Source organism: Suncus etruscus, chromosome 18, assembly GCF_024139225.1.
Source record: "Suncus etruscus isolate mSunEtr1 chromosome 18, mSunEtr1.pri.cur, whole genome shotgun sequence".
In the NCBI taxonomy this organism is placed as follows: Eukaryota; Metazoa; Chordata; class Mammalia; order Eulipotyphla; family Soricidae; genus Suncus; species Suncus etruscus.
Window position 1 is genome coordinate 7,473,784 of NC_064865.1, and position 22,984 is coordinate 7,496,767.

Consider the following 22,984-nt stretch of genomic DNA (forward strand, 5'->3'; position numbering starts at 1 on the left):
TTTCCTTATTTGTAAAATGAACCATTAAATTAATGGTGTCATTAGAAAAGTTAATCCATATAAATCTTCCAAGACTATATATATATCTATGTATCAACTCAAATGTATTAAAAGGCCTTCAAATACTTGAAAATAGTAAAGGCTGTGTCCCAATGTCCTCAGAAGAACTTTGGCTGAGTAAAAAAGAAAAATTACACTTTTTAATTGAAAAGTCTCATAAGGCTAACGGTAAACTTTTGATCTCAAAAATGGTAACTCTTGGGCCAGAGACATAGCATGAATGTAGGGTGCTTGCCTTGCATGCAGAAGGACAGTGGTTCGAATCCCAGCATCCCATATGGTCCCATGAGCCTGCCAGGAGTGATTTCTGAGCATAGAGCCACAAGGAATAACCCCTGAGTGCTGCCAGTTGTGACCCAAAAACCAAAAAAGAAAAAAAAAAATGGTAACTCTTGAGACAAATCTTTCTTGAGCCATGTGACTAATACAGTCTGGCCTACTCAGCACACCCTGAATAATATGCAGAATCAAACCTCTTCTTTTATGAAAATGAGGGTAATTTGGTCTTATAAGACATCTGTATACACAGAAGATATTTTATATAAAGAAACATGTAAGTAAAACTATTGCATGTCTACTTGATGAACTATCACACAGTGGTAGTTCACAAAAATAAAATATACTCACGTCCTATGACCCAGTGGCCCTACTGGTAATTAGATATCACAGATATTGACCAGTGGTACTGAGAAATATGACTATCCTACCAAAAGATTCAGATGAAGATACATAAGTGATTTAATAGAATTAAAATGATAGTATTCTTTGCAAATAATGCCAGAATAATTGGTTTTTTCGAGGCAAAGAAACACAAATCATGAACTGTTATCTACAAAGCCTCACATACTAAAATTAATTAAAACTAATCAGACACCTCCCAATATAACATATAAACAAAACTTAAAGGAAAATATATTTGTTCTCTGTCACTCTGAGATAGGTCAATGACAACTAAGAACATCATAAAATGACAGGCAAGAGTATAAGTGAACAAACTCATAAACTGCACTTAATAAGAACTAAACATTTCTTCAAAAAGCAAAATAAACATTTTTCTCTAATATACATGGGACAGTCTCCAACACAGACCGCATGCTAGGATAATAAAACATATCTCCAAAAAAATCAAGAGGGTAGAAATTGTATCAACTATCTTCTCAGACCACAGTGCATTGAAAACAGAAGTTAATCACAAACAGAAACAAAGAATTAACTCAAACAGTTGGAAATTAAATGGCTTTCGACTTAACAACCAGTGGGTCAGAGAGGAAATCAAAGAGAAGTTGAAAGACACTTAGAAACAAATGAGAATGAGGACACAACCTATTAGAATTTGTGGGACACATCAAAAGCAGCAATAAGAAGAAATTTCATAGAGGGATGCATTCAACTGGGAGAAGGTGGTACTGACGGGTGGTAAACTATTACGTATGAAACTCTAACAGCAGCAGAACTGGAAGCCACAGTACAAAAACTTTGTTTTGTTTTGTTTTGTTTTTTGAGTCACACTCGGCAGCGCTCAGGAGTTACACCAGGTTCTACGCTCAAAAATCTCTCCTGGCAGGCTCAGGGGACCATATGGGATGCCAGGATTTGAACCACTGTCCTTTTGCTTGCAAGGCAAATGCCCTACGTTCAATGCTATCTCTCCGGCCCCATCTAAAAACTTATTAAAAAAAAAAAGTACCTCTCACTGAAGGAGACCTGTGAGAGGCCAATTGATGACAGGAAATGGACACTGGTGAAGGGATCGGTGTTGAAACACTGTATGCCTAAAACCTAAACATGAATAACTTTGTAGTTTCACTGTGACTAAAATATAGATTTAAGTTTATAATTTATGTGGGTATCTGCATGTGTGTTTGTAATATACTCAGATGGATACATGCATGTATATCCATGTGTGAGAGTGTGGAGTTGGGATGAAGAGATAAAATAACTAGAAAAAAAAGAATTCACATAAACCAAAATAATATTGTGTAATAACACAATGTGTAATTAATTAGATTCTTTGTATTGGCTGTATAGAAAAGCCGTTACTTGTTTATAAATATGCTGATATTTTTTGGTATTGTGTTTTAAAAACGAGTTACTAGACAAATCTTAGTAGGCTGAGATTCTTTAATTCAGAAAACTACAATCCATATATTTTCCTATGAAATGACTGAAATTCAAAGGAAATGATTTCCCAACTTCCTTAGTGACAGCTGAGTGATAGGTGGGTCAGCGCAACCCGATTCAGCACCATGTGCAAGTTTCGGCTCCCAATTTTAGCTCCTTGAAGCTCCTTGAATGAAGATAGCCAGACAGACCTTTCTAACACTCGATTTGTCTGGTTAACACAAGTTATCGGTTCTAGGATTTAGGGTCAGCCAAATACTTTCTTAATTAAGAACTCTTGGCTATTGACACCCTCCTTTCTCACTGCATCTCCTTTCTCAGTCCTGGGTAAGATGAAAAACTCTTTGTACTATGTTTTTTTTTTTTTTGTTTTTTTGGGGTTTTTTTTTTTTTTTTTGGTTTTGGGGACCACACCCATTTGATGCTCAGGGGTTACTCCTGGCTAAGCACTTGAAATTGTCCCTGGCTTAGGGGAGGACAATATGGGACGCCGGGGGGGGGGGGGGAATTGAACCACTGTCCTTCCTTGGTTAGCGCTCGAACCGCCGTCCTTCCTTGGCTAGCACACCCAAGGCAGACACCTTACCTCTAGCGCCACCTCACCGGCCCCTCTTTGTACTATGTTTTTAACTCAACTCAAGGAAAAGAACCTGGATTCACCATTAATGAGCTAATGGCCGGCCCTTGACCTCGTTTCCTACACCTTTAGTCTTTTTCTTCAGGATTAAGCAATCCCATGATTTCATGATTTTTTAATCCCTAGGCCTGCTTGGCCTCTCTTTGGGGTGTCCTTGGCCTGTGTCACAGCAGCGACCCCAAAACAGAACAGCCATCCCAACCAGCGAGGCTGAGCAATTGCTGAGCATTTTCCCAGTTCCCTGTTCATTCAACACAATCGATTTTTTCATCAGAAGTTAATTTGATTTTATTCCTCTCATAGGGCCAGGGATTCAACCCAGGGCTTCACACAAGTAAGGCAAGTGTTCTTACTTGCAGATCCACATTCCCAATGGTAAGGGGATATTTTAGAAGCACACAAACTATTTGAAGGAAATCACAAATACATAATTTTTGCCAGTTGCTCTCTAGACTTCAGACCTTCAGAGTTGACCTTAAAAATGTGAGCTTGTTTGGTTTTGAATTTGGGGTTTTGGGTTCACACTGGTGGTGCTCTGCACTTCCTCCAGGCTCTGAGCTCAGGGATTAATTTTGAACATGCTCAGCAGCTGGGGTAATACCACGGATCAAACTGGCAGTCTTGTGCAAGGCCATTGCTTTCACACCTGGATTCTCTCCCTGGCTTATTTTGATATTTTTGGGAAAGAGGAGTGGGGTGCTGTAAACTTCAACTGTATGTATTTTAAGTGGGTTGCAAATCTTTTTAGAGACACTAGGTCCAGGGAAATATTTTCAAGCATCACCATGATCTAGGGAAGGTCCATGTACAAGCCAGAGCTACTTCTTGGGCCACAGAGAACAGCTGAGGAGCAGCCCATTAGATCAGATCTATGCAGAGCAGAAAAGAACAACTTTCTGTCGTTCACAATAGTTGAAGGATAGTGGCAGGAGAATTGTGCACGGTCATATTTTGTCAAACCCAGAGCCCAGAAGTAAGCTGGAATCCTCTGATTCATGTTCACCAGAAGAACCATGAGCACACTGGGATCACACTCTTGTTGAAAGGCTGGCAAGTTAGGATGAAAATTCATAGTTCTAGCAAAAGACAAGCAAAATAGACGAATCTTAATAGAGCAGTACATCTTAAGGAAATCATCTTCACATGTTGTCAGATAGTCTAAAGCAGACCAAATTAAGCCATGCGGATTTTTATGTCGTGTTTTGTATGTTACATTTACCTAAAGGCTTATCCTAAAGCAATGCGTTTCCGCTTTTATCAAATGCCTGAGGATGGAAACAATTATCAATGATTTTAGAAGTCTTAAACCTCTTTAATTATTTGCAAGCTATTAGATGAGCTATAATCACATAGAAAGCTGCCTCCTAGGGAGCATTTGAGCATTGCTTTCGCCTGAGGTCGCTGGCATTAGTACACTAAATACTTCAAGAGATGAGAAATATCTTCGTTAAAGAGAATTCTCTTACTGCCCACAGAAAGCAGGCTGGTTTTGTTAAATGCTGAGGCACAAAAGGAGCTGATACAAATCAGGAACATTCCCTTGAATTGCCCACAGTTCTTCTCACAGATTAAAAAGCAATCTCCAGAATGAAAAAGCTACGTGGTCCCATGTTTGTCAAAACGGGAATTTACTGAAATTGGATTAGAAATCACATGAGCATAGATTGTAAGTCTTGTGCAAGATGCTAAAAGCCCGGATTTATAGACTTGCTGAAGTTCGAGGACGACAATGGTTGATGGTGACTGCAGACCTTGAAGACAGCTGAGGAGTGGCCCAAAAGCACTTGACTACATAATTCCGACATATTTTAGAATAATTTTACATAAAATTTCCCACCAACACCATCCCATCATCACCTGTTTTATTTGCATTCCTCTGAGGTATAATATTTCACTGTTACAAATAATCTTCCCATAAATAAATTATTCTGTAATTGTATGATCTGACAGGATTTAAATTATAGTCCTCTGACATGAAACACTGCCCTTTCATTCTAACCTTTCTATGCCTTGTTTCCTTCTTCCTCTCCTCTCCTCAGAACATGGAAAATTAGGGCCATTTATATGCTGAATATTGATCAGAAGAGAAAAGTATATGAGGTATGAGTTATATTTTGATGAGTGATTTTCCATTCACTCAGTATTACTTATCACATCAATCACTTAATTCTGCACCATACTTCTTTCTACTTTGTGATGAAAAGTTATTTCTTAAAAAAGAAAGAAAGAGGGTAATGAATAATGTGATTTTTTTTCAGAGTTCATGATATCCAAGAGAGAATTTTTACTAAAAAATTGTTGCTTAAAATGGCCAAAGCCTTTGATTCTGATTTCCTTGGTGGCCTAAGGAAGAAGATGCAGTGAAGTTGCAGCGAAGAAACAGTAAGGGTACAGTGAAGATGCAACAGAGGTGCAGTGAGGATGCAGTGAGAGTACACTGAAAATACAGTAGCTGTGCACTGAGCATGCAGTAATAATGCACTGAGGAAGCAATGAGGGTACAGCGAGGTTGTAGAGATGATGTAGGGAAGATGCAGTGAAGGGTAGGGAGGATACAGTGAAGGTGCAGTTAGGACGTAGTGAGGGTAGATTGAGGATATAGTGAGGGTGCACCGAGGGAGCAGTGAGGATGCAGTAGTGATGCACAGAGGATGCAGTGAGGGTGCAATGAGCACCCCAGCATGCAAGGCTGGACTGAGACTTACTCAGATCTAGGAGCTCTAAATTTGGGGGTATTTGACTTCATGCAGTTCTCTGAGCGTCTCTCCTCATTAACTTGTGGATGAAACCCAGAACAGATTTTGACCCAGAGCCTTCCCACAATGGCCAAAATTTTAAGAAAAATCTGAGGTGTTGGTCATTAACCCCTGCCCCCAAGTAGGGGAGCTAAACAGCTGCAGTGCTAAAATAATACCACATACAAGAAACCCCACACACTTAATGCATGGAAAAATCACTAGGATCATACAATCCACAGCTCCCAAATGACTGTCTTCTAGAGAAGCTCCCACATCATGTATGGCCCACTACTTCTCAGTGACCCCCCTTGCACAGCAGACACACCCCAAGTTACACATGGTCCACTACTTCTCACTAGTGATGGGTATGTTGGTAGAATTACAAACATAGAAAACCATCATTAGGAGTCATAAATCATAGAGCATCAATAAATAAAGACAAGTCAAACCCTTTAAATTAATAAGATGTAAATAAATATGCTCCAGTGCTTCAAGGATCAAGAGCAGGAGGTCATGATGTTTCTAGTACTGCTCAGTGTTCTCAGCCAGAAGGGGACCCTTTTCCATCATCTGCTCTACAATTTCCCAGATATCAGGCCAACTCTATCAATGCTGGCCTGCCCTGGTGATATGAACAACATACAGCATAATGCCCATCCCTGACATCCTTCTCTTCATCTACCCTGGGGAGGGAGACCCACCCTGTCCCTTCTGTCATTCAAGTTCCTCATGACAGAAAAACTTTACCTACACATTTGAGTGAGGTGGGGCACAGCACACCTTTCTTGATTAAACTAATAGGGTCTAAAGAAGTTCTGAAGTCTTGGCTTCCCTGTGAATCTCCATAGACATCCTTTTACTGCCTTTTCTCTAACAGCCAAAGGAGCATCATGACACAAACTTCAGGTTTCCTGTGAACAAAGGCAGGTCTCTGTAGAGCAGGAATCCATATCACCATATACTGCTGTCATACAGTACAAGTCAGCAATGCTATGCCAGCAAAGTGGTCTGCTGCCACCTCAGCTTCACTCCTTACTTAAGCCAACTTTTCATCACTTCTGAGAGAATTGCTTTGTTCCAACTTAACAACTTATCCTTCTAGAGGTAACAGACAAAAAGTAATGGAAAAATACTGTTTTCCTTTATCCATCTGCATTACTCAACCAGGGGTAAGCAGTGGTCAGATTTCACTGAAAATGAAATAGGTCAATAAACTAGTCTTGCTATACTAGTTCATTCATTTATTCACTCACTCATTTATTTGTTCACTCAAGCAACATAAGCCAGCAGCCCTTTCTTGCTTTGGCACTGAGGTGCTATTTTCAGAGCTTTGGCTACTTTCCATTGCAGTTAGCACATGTACTTCCTCCTGTAAAATCTGAACCCAGTGGGCAGCATTTAATTGAGTTTGTTAGATGTCACACCCTTTTTTTCTTTTCTTTGTTTTTGTGTAATATCTACAGTGCTCTGCACTCAGGAATGTGGTGCTTAGATGACCATATGGAATGTCAAGGACGAAACCCAGGTCAACCATGTGAGAGGCAAGTGCCCTGCCTGCTATAGTAAATCTCTGGCTCCCCATTTTTCTTTTCTTATATAATCATGGGGTAGGGGCTGAGGCATCAATACATAGGCCCTCAGCCTACACCTCTTCTTAGTGTCTAGGCACACATGAGTCTGGCTCTCTCTACTCACATGCTGTCTTTCATCCTGGCCACACATCACCAGAGCTTCTGCCATTGAGAAAAAAAATCTTTGTCCACATATTATAAGGATGCCCAAACCGAAGAGCTAGAACTGGGCTTTCATTGGTTCTAGAATCAAGGTTGGTTTGGTTTCTGTAGCAATGGAAGAACATGGTGACAATGGTCAAGAGCAATCAGTGTGTGTTTTGGTTCTTGGGCTGACACTGAGGAAGAGAAGGCCAGAGATGAAAAGGAGTGACTGGGAGGGAAGTTCTTGATCTGCAAAATTATTTGCATGTCACATCTTGAACAAACTTTTCTCAGATCTTGTCCACATAAACAATCGCACTAGTAAAGTCTTGGCTCTGAAAAGGAGCTCCAAGAGTTGACTTGAAACAACTTCTTTCGACCACAAAACTGTAAGCTTAAAACCATCAAATTATGATGTGGTGATGCTGGCACTATAATTATTTTTTCTGGCTATCTTTGTGGGACATGCTAAACTCAAGTGTAATATGAAACAATAATAATCACTTTGGTTGTTATAGCCTGTCTGATTGATGAATCAAGTGGGAGCCATTGTTCACCACTCATTCACTTATGAATGACCTCCATACTTCATACCTCCAAACCATCTGATCATACATTCAAGGGAGAACTATGGGTGGTTCACACTGTTGACCATTTATGTATTTATGAGTAAGCAATCAGATATCCTTATTATCTGATCTTACATTCAAGTAGGAAACACCATTCACCATTCATGTATTCAGTCATACATACAAGTAGGAGTCACTTGGATGCGCTGCCTTCAACATATTAACATGAACAGATCTAAAGAGAAGGAGCCTTTCAGCTACTCAACTAACAGGGCCTATTCTCAAACAGCACCAAATGCATCACTCAGTGGGAGTTCCTGGGTCTCCAAGCCCCCTAAAGCTCCCCAATTATTCAGGGTAGACAGAAAGAACTACACTTGCATATTTTGAATTTAACACAATGGATATGCAGACAACTGGTCCTCTTCTCCAACTTCCCACACCTTTAGGTACAGATCTCAGACAAATGAGCTGACTTTTCAAATGTGCTGTTAATGCAGCTCTATTAGTACCTAATGAATAATCTAACTTCTTTTCAGGCTTAATTGGCTCCAAGGAAGTTGTGAGGGATTTGAGAGGAGCAGGGAGGAGGCCTCAGGCCTGCAGCTTCCAGCCAGAGAAAAAAGCAAGCTGAGTAGAACTGAGTCTACTGCAGCGCCTCTCCTCCCATTGGCAGCTGCAGGCTCAGCAGGTCCTGATCTATCATCATTACTGCTCTGCCCCACACTGGCTGCCAGGACATGTGGCCCAGGAACAATCAGGCAGCAACTTGGCACTGAGCTGAAAAAAAAAGAAGACATGGGAATGGAAAGGAAATAATAGGAAGGACATGAGCAGAATCAACAGAAAAATAGATTCCTGAAAACTTAAACTTAAGGACAGGAAGTTGTTATAAAAAACATCTTAAGGAAATCTTAAGGAAACTTTTAGACAAGGCAACCAACCTTCTCATTAGACAATGAGAATGTTTTATGTTTGTTTATTTTTGTTTCTTGAGCCTTACCCGGTGGCATTCGGGGGTTACTCCTAGCCTGTGCGCAGAAATTATTCCTGGCAGGCTCAAGATCATATGGGATGCAGGGGATTGAACTGAAGTTGACTAAATGCAAGGCAAATGCCCTACCTGCTTTGTTATTGCTTCACCTACTCTCCCCCCAAGAATATTTTAATGTAATGGTAAAATGTTTAGGAAAAGAACCAAGTTTAAAACACTCAAAGACAACACACACATACCTCAAATATCAAAATCTTGAAACCCAGCATTAACTGTCATACATGCCTGTGCAGAGCTGAAATTTTGAGACCACTGGCAGTGAGAATTTGTCATACACAACAGGACACTTCTAATGAAACGTTGCAACACCAAATGCTTTATTTATGAGCAATAGAAGACACATTTCATCACAGCCATACCCACAATGTACTGTTTTAAACAGCTATAAAGATCTGGAGAAGAAAATTCCAGACAGTCCTCATTGGACACATCCTGACCACACAAAGGAAGCAGGTATTTGGGATAAGCCATAGGAAGCTGAGAAGTCAGGGATTTCTGAGGATGAGTTTGAGAAAAGGTTGGCATGAGGGCTGGAGCAATAGCATAGCAATAGGGCTTTGCACACAGAAGGCCCGGAATGAACCCGGCTTCAATGCCCAGCATCCCATATGTTCCCCTGAGCCTGTCAAGAGACTTCTGAGTGCAGAGCCAGGAGTAACCCCTGAGTGCCACTGAGTGTGGCCCAAAAACAAAAACAAAAACAATAAGAAGAAGAAGAAGAAAGGAAGAAAGGGTTGGCATGGTGGGTTCTTAGTATCTCAGGACAAGAAAATGCCTTAACAAGAAATGGGAAAATAAAGGCAATTCCCCAAAGAAGTGGTTGTATGGGACATGGAGGTAATTAATGCAGGGAGCTGGGAGTATATAATATGCCTGGTTTATCCTGGCACTTAAGATCTATGTGGTGTCACCCTGAGCTCTTGAGTATGGCTGGATATTCCGTGGCAGGCCAGAGCATGCTGGCTCCTCGACTCTGGAACAGGGTTGATGGCCTGGTAGACTGAGAATCCCCAGGTCCCTTCCCAAAAGAAGTCATTGTGATATTTATAATACTATACTATTCCAATATGAACTAGGAAAGCTAGCAGAGCTTCTGAGTAAACTAGGGTTTTGTTCCCATTACTCTTAATTCCTTTATTTCAAAAGCAGCGAATAGTAGCATAATAGGTTTAAGCCTTGATCTGTATTTATTCAAGCTTATTCTAAACACTAAATCATCATTTTGAGAGTGGTTGAAAAAAAATGAGCCTTTAATTTTAGGCTCATGACTCAACCTAATTAATTCCCTTCTGTTTAGAATTCCAGATAGAGAGAGTCTGAGCACATTTTCGTGGTCGAGAGCTCCCCTCTCATCCCACATTCCTTCAGCACTGCTGATTCCTCTGTGGGAAACTCTTTTGGTCCAGCTCTATAATTCTGTGTCCAGCCCTGATGTGGGAAACAACAAAGATGTGCAAGTACGTTCAACTATTAAAACCGATACTGAGGGGCTGGAGCCATAGCATGGGGGTAGGGTTCTTGCATGTGGCTGACCTGGGTTCTAACCCCACCATTACATATGGTGCCCCAAGCCTGCTAAGAGTAATTTCTGAGTACAGAGCTAGGAGTAATCCCTGAGTGCCACAAACTGTGGCCCCCAAACAACAACAAAATCAAAAACAAAAGATACTAAATATATGACTTGAATATACTACTTTCCTTACGTTTCCCACTCTAACATAATATAATTTTCTATAGTTAAGATATGCAGCATATATATGTATATCTGTACATACATTTATATACATATATTATATCATACTGTGTACATATGTATATTTAAATATATATTAATATACTACATATATTTTACATATATTGATATATTAAAACACACACAGACAAACCCAATCCAACGCATACTACTCTGATTAGGTATTGATCTACAAATTAGCACCAGGCACAGTGGAAACTATTTTACAATTATTTTTCTCCAATGTCTTTTAAATAACTTAATGAGGTATCATTATGATGCATGTTACATGGAAGAAAAGAGAATTACAAAAACAAGCTAACCTGATCCAGCTCATGCAGCTAGTTACCAGTACACCTAGGAGTCTGATTCATTGACTAATTCATTGACAACTACAGAGGGCAAATCCAAATGCATTAAAGTCCTTGATATCAGACCTGAAACCATAAGGTATATAAAAGAACACATAAGTAAAACACTCCATGAAATTGAGACTAAAGGCATCTTCAAGGAGGAAACAGCACTGTTGAAACAAGTGGAAGCGGAAATAAATAGATCGGACTATATTAAGTTGAGAAGCTTCTGCACCTCAAAGAAAATAGTGACTAGAATACAAAGGTCACCTATAGAATGGAGAAACTATTTACCCAATATCCATCAGATAAGGACTAAAATCTAAGATATGCAGGTACTGGCAGAATTCAACACGGAAAAAAATATAACCCCATCAAAAAATGGAGAGAAGAAATAAAGAGACAATTCCTCCAGGAAGAACTATAAATGGTCAAAAGACACATGAAAAAATGCTTCACATCGAGGAGATGCAAACCAAAATAACAATGAGGTACCATCTCATGCCACAGAGACTGGAACACATCAAATGAACAAGAACAATCAGTGCTGGCAGGGATATGGGGAGAAAGGAACTCTCATTCACTACTGGTAGGAATGCCGTCTAGTCCAGCCTTTCTGGAAAAAAATATGGAGATTCCTAAAAAACTGGAAATTGGGCTCCCATATGATCCATCTATACTATTCCTAGGGATATACTCTACGAACAACAACAAAAAACACACACACACACAAATGCCTTCTGCACACCTATATTCACTGCAGCACTATTTACAATAGACAGAATCAGGAAACAACCCAGATGCCGGACAACAAATGAGTGGCTAAAGAAACTGTGGTACATGTCCACAATGGAATACTATGCAGCTGTCAGAAAAAATGAATTCATGAAATTTTCCTACACATGGATGTACATGGAAACTATATGAGTGAAGTAAATCAGAGGGAGAGAGAGATATACACAGAATAGTCTCTCTCATTATAGGTTTTAAGATAAATAAAAGACATTATTGTAATACTATCCAGAAACAATATAGATGAAGGCTGGAAGGACTGGCCATTGATATGAAGCTTACCACAAAGAGTGGTGAGTTCAGTTAAAGAAATAATTACACTAACAACTATCATGAAAATGGTAGTGAGTGAGAGAAAAAAACGCCTCTCTCGAATACAGGCAAAGAGTGGGAAGGAGAGAGATAGAGAATATTGGTGGTGGAAATGTTGCACTGGTGAAGGGGTGTGGTTTTATTTTTATTTTTTTTCCCTTACTCTGAGGGCAAGGTTGATCAGTCCACCCCTCCTTAAATATTTGCCAGGCAGCTTTCTTTCTTTTTTTAAAATTTTTTTATTTAAACAACTTTATTACATACATGATTGTGTTTGGGTTTCAGTCATGTAAAGAACACTACGCATCACCAGTGCAACATTCCCATCACCAATGTCCCAAATCTTCCTCCTCCCCACCCAACCCCCGCCTGTACTCTAGACAGGCTTTCTATTTCCCTCGTACATTCTTATTATTAGGATAGTTCGAAACATAGTTATTTCTCTAACTAAACTCATCGCTGTTTGTGGTGAGCTTCCTGAGGTGAGCTGGAACTTCCAGCTCTTTTCTCTTTTGTGTCTGAAAGTTATTATTATAAGAATGTCTTTCATTTTTCTTAAAACCCAGAGATGAGTGAGACCATTCTGTGTCTTTCTCTCTCTCACTGACTTATTTCACTCAGCATAATAAATTCCATTTACATCATGTATAGGAAAATTTCATGACTTCATCTCTCCTGAGAGCTGCATAATATTCCATTATGTATATGTACCACAGTTTCTTTAGCCATTCATCTGTTGAAGGGTATCTTGGCTGTTTCCAGAGTCTTTCTATGGTAAATAGTGCTGCAATGAATATAGGTGTAAGGAAGGGATTTTTGTATTGTATTTTTGTGTTCTTAGGGTAGATTCCTAGGAGTGGTATAGCTGGGTCGTATGGGAGCTCGATTTCCAGTTTTTGGAGGAATCTCCATATCGCTTTCCATAAAGGTTGAACTAGACGGCATTCCCACCAGCAGTGGATAAGAGTTCCTTTCTCTCCACATCCCCACCAACACTGCTTGTTCTCATTCTTTGTGATTCTTTGTGCCATTCTCTGGGGTGTGAGGTGGTATCTCATCGTTGTTTTGATTTGCATCTCCCTGATGATTAGTGATGTGGAGCATTTTTTCATGTGTCTTTTGGCCATTTGTATTTCTTCTTTGTCAAAGTGTCTGTCCATTTCTTCTCCCCATTTTTTGATGGGATTCAATATTTTTTTCTTGTAAATTTCTGTCAGTGCCTTGTCTATTTTGGAGATTAGCCCCTTGTCTGATGGGTATTGGGTGAATAGTTTCTCCCACTCAGTGGGTGGCTCTTGTATCCTGGGCGCTATTTCTTTTGAGGTGCAGAAGCTTCTCAGCTTAATATATTCCCATCTGTTAATCTCTGCTTTCACTTGATTGGAGAGTACAGTTTCCTCTTTGAAGATGTCTTTAGTCTCAATGTCATGGAGTGTTTTACCTATGTGTTGTTCTATATATCTTATGGTTTTGGGTCTATTATCAAGGTCTTTAATCCATTTAGATTTAACCTTCCTACATAATGTTAGCTGGGGGTCTAAGTTCAATTTTTTGCAAATGGCTAGCCAGTTGTGCCAACACCACTTGTTGAAGAGGCTTTTTTTGCTGCATTTACGGTTTCTTGCTCCTTTATCAAAAATTAGGTGATTGTATGTCTGGGGAACATTTTCTGAGTATTCAAGCCTATTCCACTGATCTCACGGCCTGTCTTTATTCCAATACCATGCTGTTTTGATAACTATTGCTTTGTAGTACAGTTTAAAGTTGGGGAAAGTAATTCCTCCCATATTCTTTTTCCCAATGATTGCTTTAACTATTCTAGGGTGTTTATTGTTCCAAATGAATTTCAAAAGTGCCTGATCCACTTCTTTGAAGAATGTCATGGGTATCATTAGAGGGATCACATTAAGTTTATACAATGCTTTGGGAGTATTGCCATTTTGATTATGTTAATCCTGCCAATCCATGAGCAGGGTATGTGCTTCCATTTCCACGTGTCCTCTCTTATTTCTTGGAGCTGAGTTTTATAGTTTTCTTTGTATAGGTCCTTCACATTTTTAGTCAAGTTGATTCCAAGATATTTGAGTTTGTGTGGCACTATTGTGAATGGAGTTGTTTTCTTGATGTCCATTTCTTCCTTATTACTATTGGTGTATAGAAAGGCCATTGATTTTTGTGTGTTAATTTTGTAGCCTGCCACCTTGTTATATGAGTCTATTGTTTCTAGAAGCTTTTTCATAGAGACTTTAGGGTTTTCTAGGTAGAGTATCATGTTATCTGCAAACAGTGAGAGCTTGACTTCTTCCTTTCCTATTTTTATAACTATTATCCAACTACAAACATATTTGTAATCATGGTACTTAAATAAAGATTAAAATAATAATGAAATTAAAAAATAATTAATTCATTGACGAGTAATACTTCCAGATTTACTCAGTGGTGAGCAGTGATAGAAAGCATGCATGCCTGAGCCCCAGGGAACAGTCAAGTTCAAGCCCCTTCCTGTAAGGGGTCCTTTGCAGTAGTAGAATCTAGGTCGATTGGTCTTGTCAACTCTAAAACTGGTGATGACTTTTAAAGGGACTTCATCATTACTTTAGCATTCAGCTCCTCCAAAGACTATACCTACCTGCTAACTACAGACATGTTTACTTTGGGTTACTTTCTAAGCAAATGTTAATGGACAATATATAAAAAATTTTCACTTCAAAAGATGAGATTCATAGGATTCTCACTGTTGATACAGTGCAGGGTGACACAAAAACAAAAACTCTGTGCGTTGTTGGATCTGCCAGAAAGGTAAGTTAGATAGCTAATAAGAAGCCATCTTTTAAGATAAATTATATTAAAGCTCACCTGCATTTATGAATTTCATTTTTGGACCACACCTAGCTGTTCTCAGTCAGGGCTTTCTCTTTGCTCCTTACTCAGGGATCATTCCTGGAGATGCTCGGGAGCCAGCAGTTTAAACCAGGTTGGCTGCATGCAAGGCAAGTGCCCTACCTACTATACTATCAATCCAACAAGTTTACCCATCTTTAATACAAAAAGCACTTTAGAAACAAGTGTCGGGCCCGGAGAGATAGCACAGGGACGTTTGCCTTGCAAGCAGCCGATCCAGGACCAAAGGTGGTTGGTTCAAATCCCCGTGTCCCATATGGTCCCCCGTGCCTGCCAGGAGCTATTTCTGAGCAGACAGCCAGGAGTAACTCCTGAGCACTGCCGGGTGTGGCCCAAAAAAAAAAAAAGTGTCCATGACAGTTAAATATTGTAGTAGAAAAATTGACTTGAAGAGTATAGTGTTGAAAACAAGAAACAAAATTTACTTTTTCCAAGAACAATGGAAAACCCTTTTTAAAATCTCTTTAATACCAAATGAATATTTTATTGGTAAATAAAATATTTTCTTTTGGCAGAAATATCTCAGTTGCTCTCGTTACTCTATTTTTCTTGTTTCTAACATATATTTATTTGTAGATAGCTTACTAAATGAGCAAAATCAATGGAATAAAGACAATGCTGTTCAACTAGAAGAGATTGTTATAAATCATGGTCAAATATGAAGAGCACACTTACCATGCACATAGTTGACCCTAGATTGATACCTGGTACTACACATGGATCCCTGAGCACAACTAGAAATGATCCTGAGCACAGAGCTGGAAGTCATCTTCAATTCTACTGAATATGGCCAAAAAAATCCAATAAAGAAAAGAGAAGCGAAGAAAAGAAAAGGGAAGAGAAGAAAAGAAAAAAAATGATCCATTTTAGATTAAAGGTTGAGTTCTGAGAGGGCCTTGCCTTTCCCATCTGCCTGGCTTTCTTACCTCAGTCTGGAAAGCCATGAGTGAGTCTTGTGATCAAAACTTCTTATAAATTATGTATCATTCTCTCAAATTTATCTAGCCAAATCAGCCCCCCCCCTTTGCAAACACATGCACCTGTGCCTTTGCCTCTTCAAGGCATAACAGAGTAGCACTGGTACCCTAGGTACCAGAGGTCTTGGGTGAACAAGAGAAGAACAAATGATGATAAAAAAAAAAGAACTGAGGGTCAGGTACATGGGGGAGGTGGCCTATAGTTGAATCTTATTGGAATCTTATATATAATCAGATATCTGTTTATTTTATGACTATGAATATAGTATATAAAATGCCTGGGTTTCTTATAAGCCTTAATTTTCCTGGCAGGCATGTGTATGTGTGTAGAAGACATCAGACAATAACAACATTGGAAACCTGTGCAAAATTAAGATTGCTGACTAACTGCTCTTGAGAACACTTAAGGAAAAATGAATGCACAACTTCTATAATTAAGACCAATGTACCAAAATCCATTTTACTAAGGGAATATATGGTCATAGAGATCCATCATAGAGATTTTTTTTTACAAACCACAGCAGACAAAGGAAGCTCAATTGCAGAAGGATCAAAAAGTCAGTCTTCTGGTCATTTCCAGGGCTAGCAGCTTTACAATAGTTCTGAGAACCATAGTAAAGTGAATTTCGGTGCCAGTTCAGCCATCTGCTGCTGACTCGCACACAGAATAGCAGTCTGAGAAGAAGTTTGTTTGGAGATATTGCTCCCATATGCATAAAATTGCAAACCACTCTGTGGAACAATGGTGTGACATGATGCCGAGAAAGGCTGGACTTTGAGGAAAGAGCATATTGTGATGAATTTTCTGGAAATGTTCCTGCTATTAGATGCATGTCACATATGCCTTGTAACATATGGCATTCAATGTGTGATCTCGAATCATCATGAAACTTTACTATCAAAGGTTTCCTACTTTACCTCCTTTTAATGAAACAATATTCACAGGGTAAAGCATCACAGTGGCAATCTGGAAGCATGATCTTAATTTCTGTTACTTTTAACAAATGTGGCTCTGTGAATAATATAAAAATGGATACCAGTCAGAGGGAGAGGGATTGGCATAGAATGATCTCACTCATTTGTGGGACTAAGAAAAAAAATTTTGTATAATAATATAACAATATTCAAATATTATCAAGTAATAATACCAAAGACACCAGAGATAAGGGCTAGGAAGACCATACCATGGATGAAGCTTTCTAAATAATAATGAAGCAGTGCAGGCAGGGCAGAGAAGGAACCATTATGAAAATGAGAGTTGGAAATGATCACTCTGGCCAAGAACTGGGTTTTGAAAGGAGATAAAGTGAGAGGCATGGTATCCCTTCAGTAACAAAAATAAAAACCACAATGTCTAAAGGGAGGGAGGAGAAAGGAAGAGAGAGAAAGAGAAGAAAACTGTCTTCTCCATAGGCAGGGGGAGTAAGGGGAAGGAAAATGGGGACATTGGTGGCAGGAAATGTGCACTGGTGAAGGGTGTTGAACATCACTTGACTCAAACTCAATCATAAATAACACTGTTATCTGTGGGGCAAAATAAAAACCCAACTTTATTGTGAGCAACCTTGTATCCATGGTGTTTAAATAAAGTAATTTAAAAAGAATGACACCATCATAATGGCTATTCACTAAAATTATGCCAAGTGGACCCTAGATCTGAGCATCCAGCAAAAAAGCAGGACCACCCTTCTCATTCATCCTGGTCCCCATCCCGAGCCTCTTAACATAGTCATTTTGTGAGTAAAGAGAGAAATGTCACCATGAACTCATCCAAGGTTCAGACACAATTTGAGAATGCATCAGTTTGTTTTTCCTGCTCCCTGAAAGCCACAGAGTTTCAGGGATCTTGGGAAGAATGAGTTCATCTCTAAGTCAGAGCATGATTTGCAAGAAGAGGGAAATAGGTTGGATGGATGAGATTACAAAAAGAATGTCTAGAGAGAAACAATCCCAGTGTAGAGTGTCAGGAAGAGGAGATGGGGTGTGACCAGGATTTGCAGAACATAATCCTCCCAAACATCTGGTACTTCCCAGCATCATTGGCTTAAATCAAATATAGAATTCACCCACTCCTCTAATTATGAATACAAAGGTGTCCTCTTTCCAAGGACATTCTATCTAAGGAAGTTGAAGGTTCCAGCTTTCCTACCCTCATCTTCATTTCCTCAAATGACCCTTCTGCTGAATCTGTTCATCTCATCTCTGATCAGCTCTGTTTATAAGCTTGACATCATATGGACAGTAACCTATTATACTAGTTGCCAGACGTATGTTTGCTTTGATTTTCACTTGTACAATTACTTCATCAATTTAAATGTAGAGCTTCAGGGGGTTTTAACAGTTATTTCATGGTAACCAGGTCTAACAAGTACTTCCAGAAGATTTTCTTGTTCAAATTTCAAACAGAAAAGGTCTATTTCAGGGGCTATAGAGATTATATATATATATTATATATTATCTTTATATATATAATATATATATTATCTTTAATGATATAGTGAGTAGGGCATTTGCTTGCATGTGGCTGACCTAGATTCGATCCCCCAACATCCCATATAGTCCTCAAAACAATGCCAGGAGTGATCCTGAGTATCTTTGGGTGTCCCCCCAAAACAGAAAAGTTTTATATATATACATTTCAATTAAAAGCACTAAATGGGCAGTGAATGAATTTCTTTAAATAAAATTGCAGTTCCCCTGAGGACCAAGGGAACAGGTTGGTCAGAAAGATCATCACTAATGGTTTTGGGTCCTTGAGTTCCAGAAGCTTCCACGTCAGAGAAGTAGAGTGGGGGGGGGGGTCAAGTGATGCAGGAGCAAGCACAGCGGGTCGCTCTGTTCCCAGGTACTTCAATATTTTCAAGAGAGAGAAAGATGAATAATAAAGTTGGTCAGACTCTGAATTGGAAGTGGAAAGGTTTATTGGAAAATAAAGAAGGGAAAAGAAACCCCCACAGCTGGGAAGGAACTTAGCATAATAACTAAGTTAAATAAGGCTCATTGTGTGTGTGTGTGTGTGTGTGTGTGTGTGTGTGTGTGTGTGTGTGTGTGTGTGTGTGTGTAATATATATAGGAAAACTGAGTCTTTGTGCTACTTGTTAAGTGACAAGAATGTTGTAGAGAATGCAAAGATGAGTATCCAGGGTTTAGGGGCTTTTGAGTTATCTCCTTAGTCACTATCTTTAGTTACGTAATCTCATGGTCTTCTGTGAGCTTAAGGTTTTAAGGGACAGAAACTATAATCTTGGGGGATTTGTTAACTTCGCATTCATCAGAAAGAGCTCAGAAATTTGCAGGATTGTTAACCATGTTGGATGGGAACAGCCCAAATGGTGAGGCTTCCTCACTCACAAGAAGGTGAGAATGTCTTGGAGCACAACAAAATCTCCAATAATCAGCATTTTCTCTCCTGTGTCCACATATGAGATATCCCTGATAAATCAGTACCTTCTCTCTCCAGTGATGAAACTGGTCGTTTCAAGAGTCACAGCAGATGTTGACAACACAGAGAAAGCTGCCTAGGCAGAGGGTTGAACTTTGAAGATTCTCTCAAAGCAAAGAAATGAAGTAAACCACGCTGTGTGGGGGAGTGGGTGGAAACAAAGTGATTGCAGCAACAAGTCTGCATCCAGCACAAGTAAGGAGCTAATGAGCCAACTTGCTGATTGCAAATTGTGGCTAGTGAATAAGATCCAGGGATGGTGAACAAAAACGACTGATTGCGCTAATTCTAGGCAGAGTTCTCCAAAGACTGGGGTTTTATTTAACCTCTAGCAACATTTATCCATCTTTTGTTGAATTCTCCCAAGGTTCAATATGTTTTGATGTCTGTAATTGTAAATGACACCTTGGAAAAACAGTTCTGATCATCTAGTGCTAGCCTAGAGTCATGCAAGTGATTTCTGCAAGCTTGATTTTTAACGAGCTTATTTTATAGTTCTCTGATGAATCTGTAAGACATACATTGATATTCTTTTGCACTTTCTACATAGGGAGTCACATTGCCTGTGAAGAACAAGACTTTGTCCTCCTATCTGACGAAGATAGCATTTATTCTTTTCCTAAAATACTCTATTACATTGGTTGCCCTGGACAAACGTGCATTCTCTCCTTCCCAACCTCAATGATAAGCTTTGACATTTTCGTTATATTTGCTTCTCTTCTTTTCACTAATCTTTTTCATTAGATTAATAAAAACCTGCTCCTAGCTTGGGAAAATTTTAACTATATAGATGTTGAATTTTACTAAATAAAATCAAAACATCTATTGGCATTATAATACTGTTTCCTTCTCTTAATACAGTGAGTTACATTATTGATCATGTCATGGCAATTTCCACAAGTAGGTATGAAATTAATGTTATTGGGTCATGATTTTTTATTATTTTGTATAGTTGACAATATAAAAGCTTATATATTAGTCATTTGTATTTCTTTTTTTATCAAAGCGTCTGTTCATTTCTTCTCCCTATTTTTTGATGGGATTAGATGTTTCTTTTTCTTATAAAGTTCTGTCAGTGCCCTGTATATTTTGGATATTAGCCCCTTATCTGATGGGTGTTGGGTGAATAGTTTCTCCCACTCGGTGGGTAGCTCTTGTATCCTGGGCACTATTTCTTTTGAGGTACAGAATCTTCTCAGCTTAATGTATTCCCATCTGTTGATCTCTGCTTCCACTTGTTTGGAAAGTGCAGTTTCCTCCTTGACGATGCTTTTAGTCTCAATGTCATGGAGTGTTTTACCGACATGTTGTTCTATACACCTTATGGTATCAGGTCTGATATCAAGGTCTTTAATCCATTTGGATTTTACCTTCGTACATGATGTTAACTGGGGGTCTATGTTTGCTTTTTTGCAAGTGGCTAACCAGTTCTGCCAGCACCACTTGTTGAAGAGGTTTTCCCTGTTCCACTTAGGATTTCTTGCTCCTTTGTCAAAAATTAGGTAATTGCATGTCTGGGGGACAATGTCTGAGAACTCAAGCCCATTCCACTGATCTGAGGGTCTGTCTTTATTCCAATACCATGCTGTTTTGATAACTACTGCTTTGTAGTACAGTTTAAAGTTGGGGAAAGTAATGCCTCCCATTTTCCTTTTCCCTAGTAGTGCTTTAGCTATTTGAGGGTGTTTATTGTTCCAGATGAACTTCATAAGTGTTTGATCCACTTCTTTGAAGAATGTCATGGGTATTTTTAAGGGGATTGCATTAAATCTGTATAATGCTTTGGGGAGTATTGCCATTTTAATGATGTTAATCCTGCCAATCCATGAGCAACGATGAGATACCATCTCACACCACAGAGATTGGCATACATCACAAGAATGAGAAAAATCAGTGCTGGCGGGGATGTGGAGAGAAAGAAACTCTTATCCACTGCTGGAAATTGAGCTCCCATTCGACCCAGCTATTCCACTCCTAGGGATATACCCTAAGAACACAAGAATACAATACAAAAACCCCTTCCTCACACCTAGATTTATTGCAGCACTATTCACAATAGCCAGGCTCTGGAAACAACCAAGATGCCCTGCAACAGACAAATGGCTAAAGAAACTGTGGTACATATACACAATGGAATATTATGCAGCTGTCAGGAGATATGAAGTCATGAAATTTTCCTATACATAGATGTACATGGAATCTATTAAACTGAGTGAAATAAGTCAGAGGGAGAGAGAGAGAGATGCAGAATAGTCTCACTCATCTATGGGTTTTAAGAAAAATAAAAATCATTTTTGCAACAATCCTCAGAGACAATGAGAGGAAGGATGGAACTTCCAGCTCACTTCATGAAGCTCACCACAAAGAGTGGTGAGTGCAGTTATAGAAATAACTACACAGAGAACTATCATAATCATGTGAATGAATGAGGAAACTGTCTGGAGGAAACCTGTCTGGAGTACAGGTGGGAGTGGGGTGGGATGGAGGGAGATTTGGGACATTGGTGGCAGGAATGTTGCACTGGTGAAGGGGGTGTTCTTTACATGACTGAAACCTAATCACAATCATATTTGTAATCAAGATGTTTAAATAAAGGAAAAAAATTTGAGAAAAAACCTTATATATTAGGTTTCATTTTATTTGATGTTTTTTTGTCTATGGTGATGGATGAAACTGAGCTATAAATTTCTTTATAGACCTCATTAATTTGAGGATTTAGGTCATATCATTTTCAGAAAAATGTCTATTTTTCAAAAGCAAGGAAAATATTATCTCTTCTGTGTATCTGGGAAGGAATTATCACATACATGTTCAGTGGTACTCTATAATTACACAGGACAAATGTCTAAATGGAAATATTTCTTTTTTGAGATTTAATTCACTAATAACCAAATTTTTCCAAAATTACTGTGTCATTACTGAAGTTCTATTCTCATAAAATACATTTTATGTGTTTTTAGATTACTGCATTACATTGATTATATGTCATTATATTATTTTAATCTCTTCAACTATAATACTATCATTTTTCCTAGTGCTTTTGTGCCTTTTCTATTTTTTCTGAATTAAAAAATCTTATAAAACTCTTATGCATATCAGCTGTATTTATTAAGTCAATCATTTGCTTTATTATCTTTGTGTTTACTTAACAAGTAAGTAAACTGGGGCTGGAGAGACAGCATGGAGGTAAGGCATTTGCCTTTCATGCAGAAGGACAGTGGTCCAAATCCCAGCATCCCATATGGTCCCCTGTGCCTGCCAGGTGTGATTTGTGAGCGTAGAGCCAGGAGTAATCCCTGAGCGCTGCCGGTGTGACCCAAAAATCAAAACCAAAACAAAACAAACAAGTAAGTAAACTAGCATGGGTAAGTTTGTTAATTTCATCTTTTTGTTTTAGAAGTTTTATGCTGTCCTTTCCCCCTGATATTAGCTGCCTGCTTATCTCACTAATGCTCCATCTTTGCTATTTTTCTAATAAGTAACTTTAAGCTTACAAATTATCCTTTAGCGTTCATTTAGTCACTACTGGCTGGAAAGGACCAAGTTTTAATGTAGAAGATTTTCTCTATTATTTTCTGTTT

At 38.9% G+C, this 22,984-nt stretch overlaps 1 protein-coding gene across 1 annotated transcript in view; it reads right to left on the reverse strand.

The window, feature by feature from the left end:
* The window catches only part of PRKN (parkin RBR E3 ubiquitin protein ligase), a 1,108,857-nt gene that overhangs the window by 784,511 nt on the left and 301,362 nt on the right, over window positions 1-22,984 (reverse strand). The window lies entirely within an intron of this gene.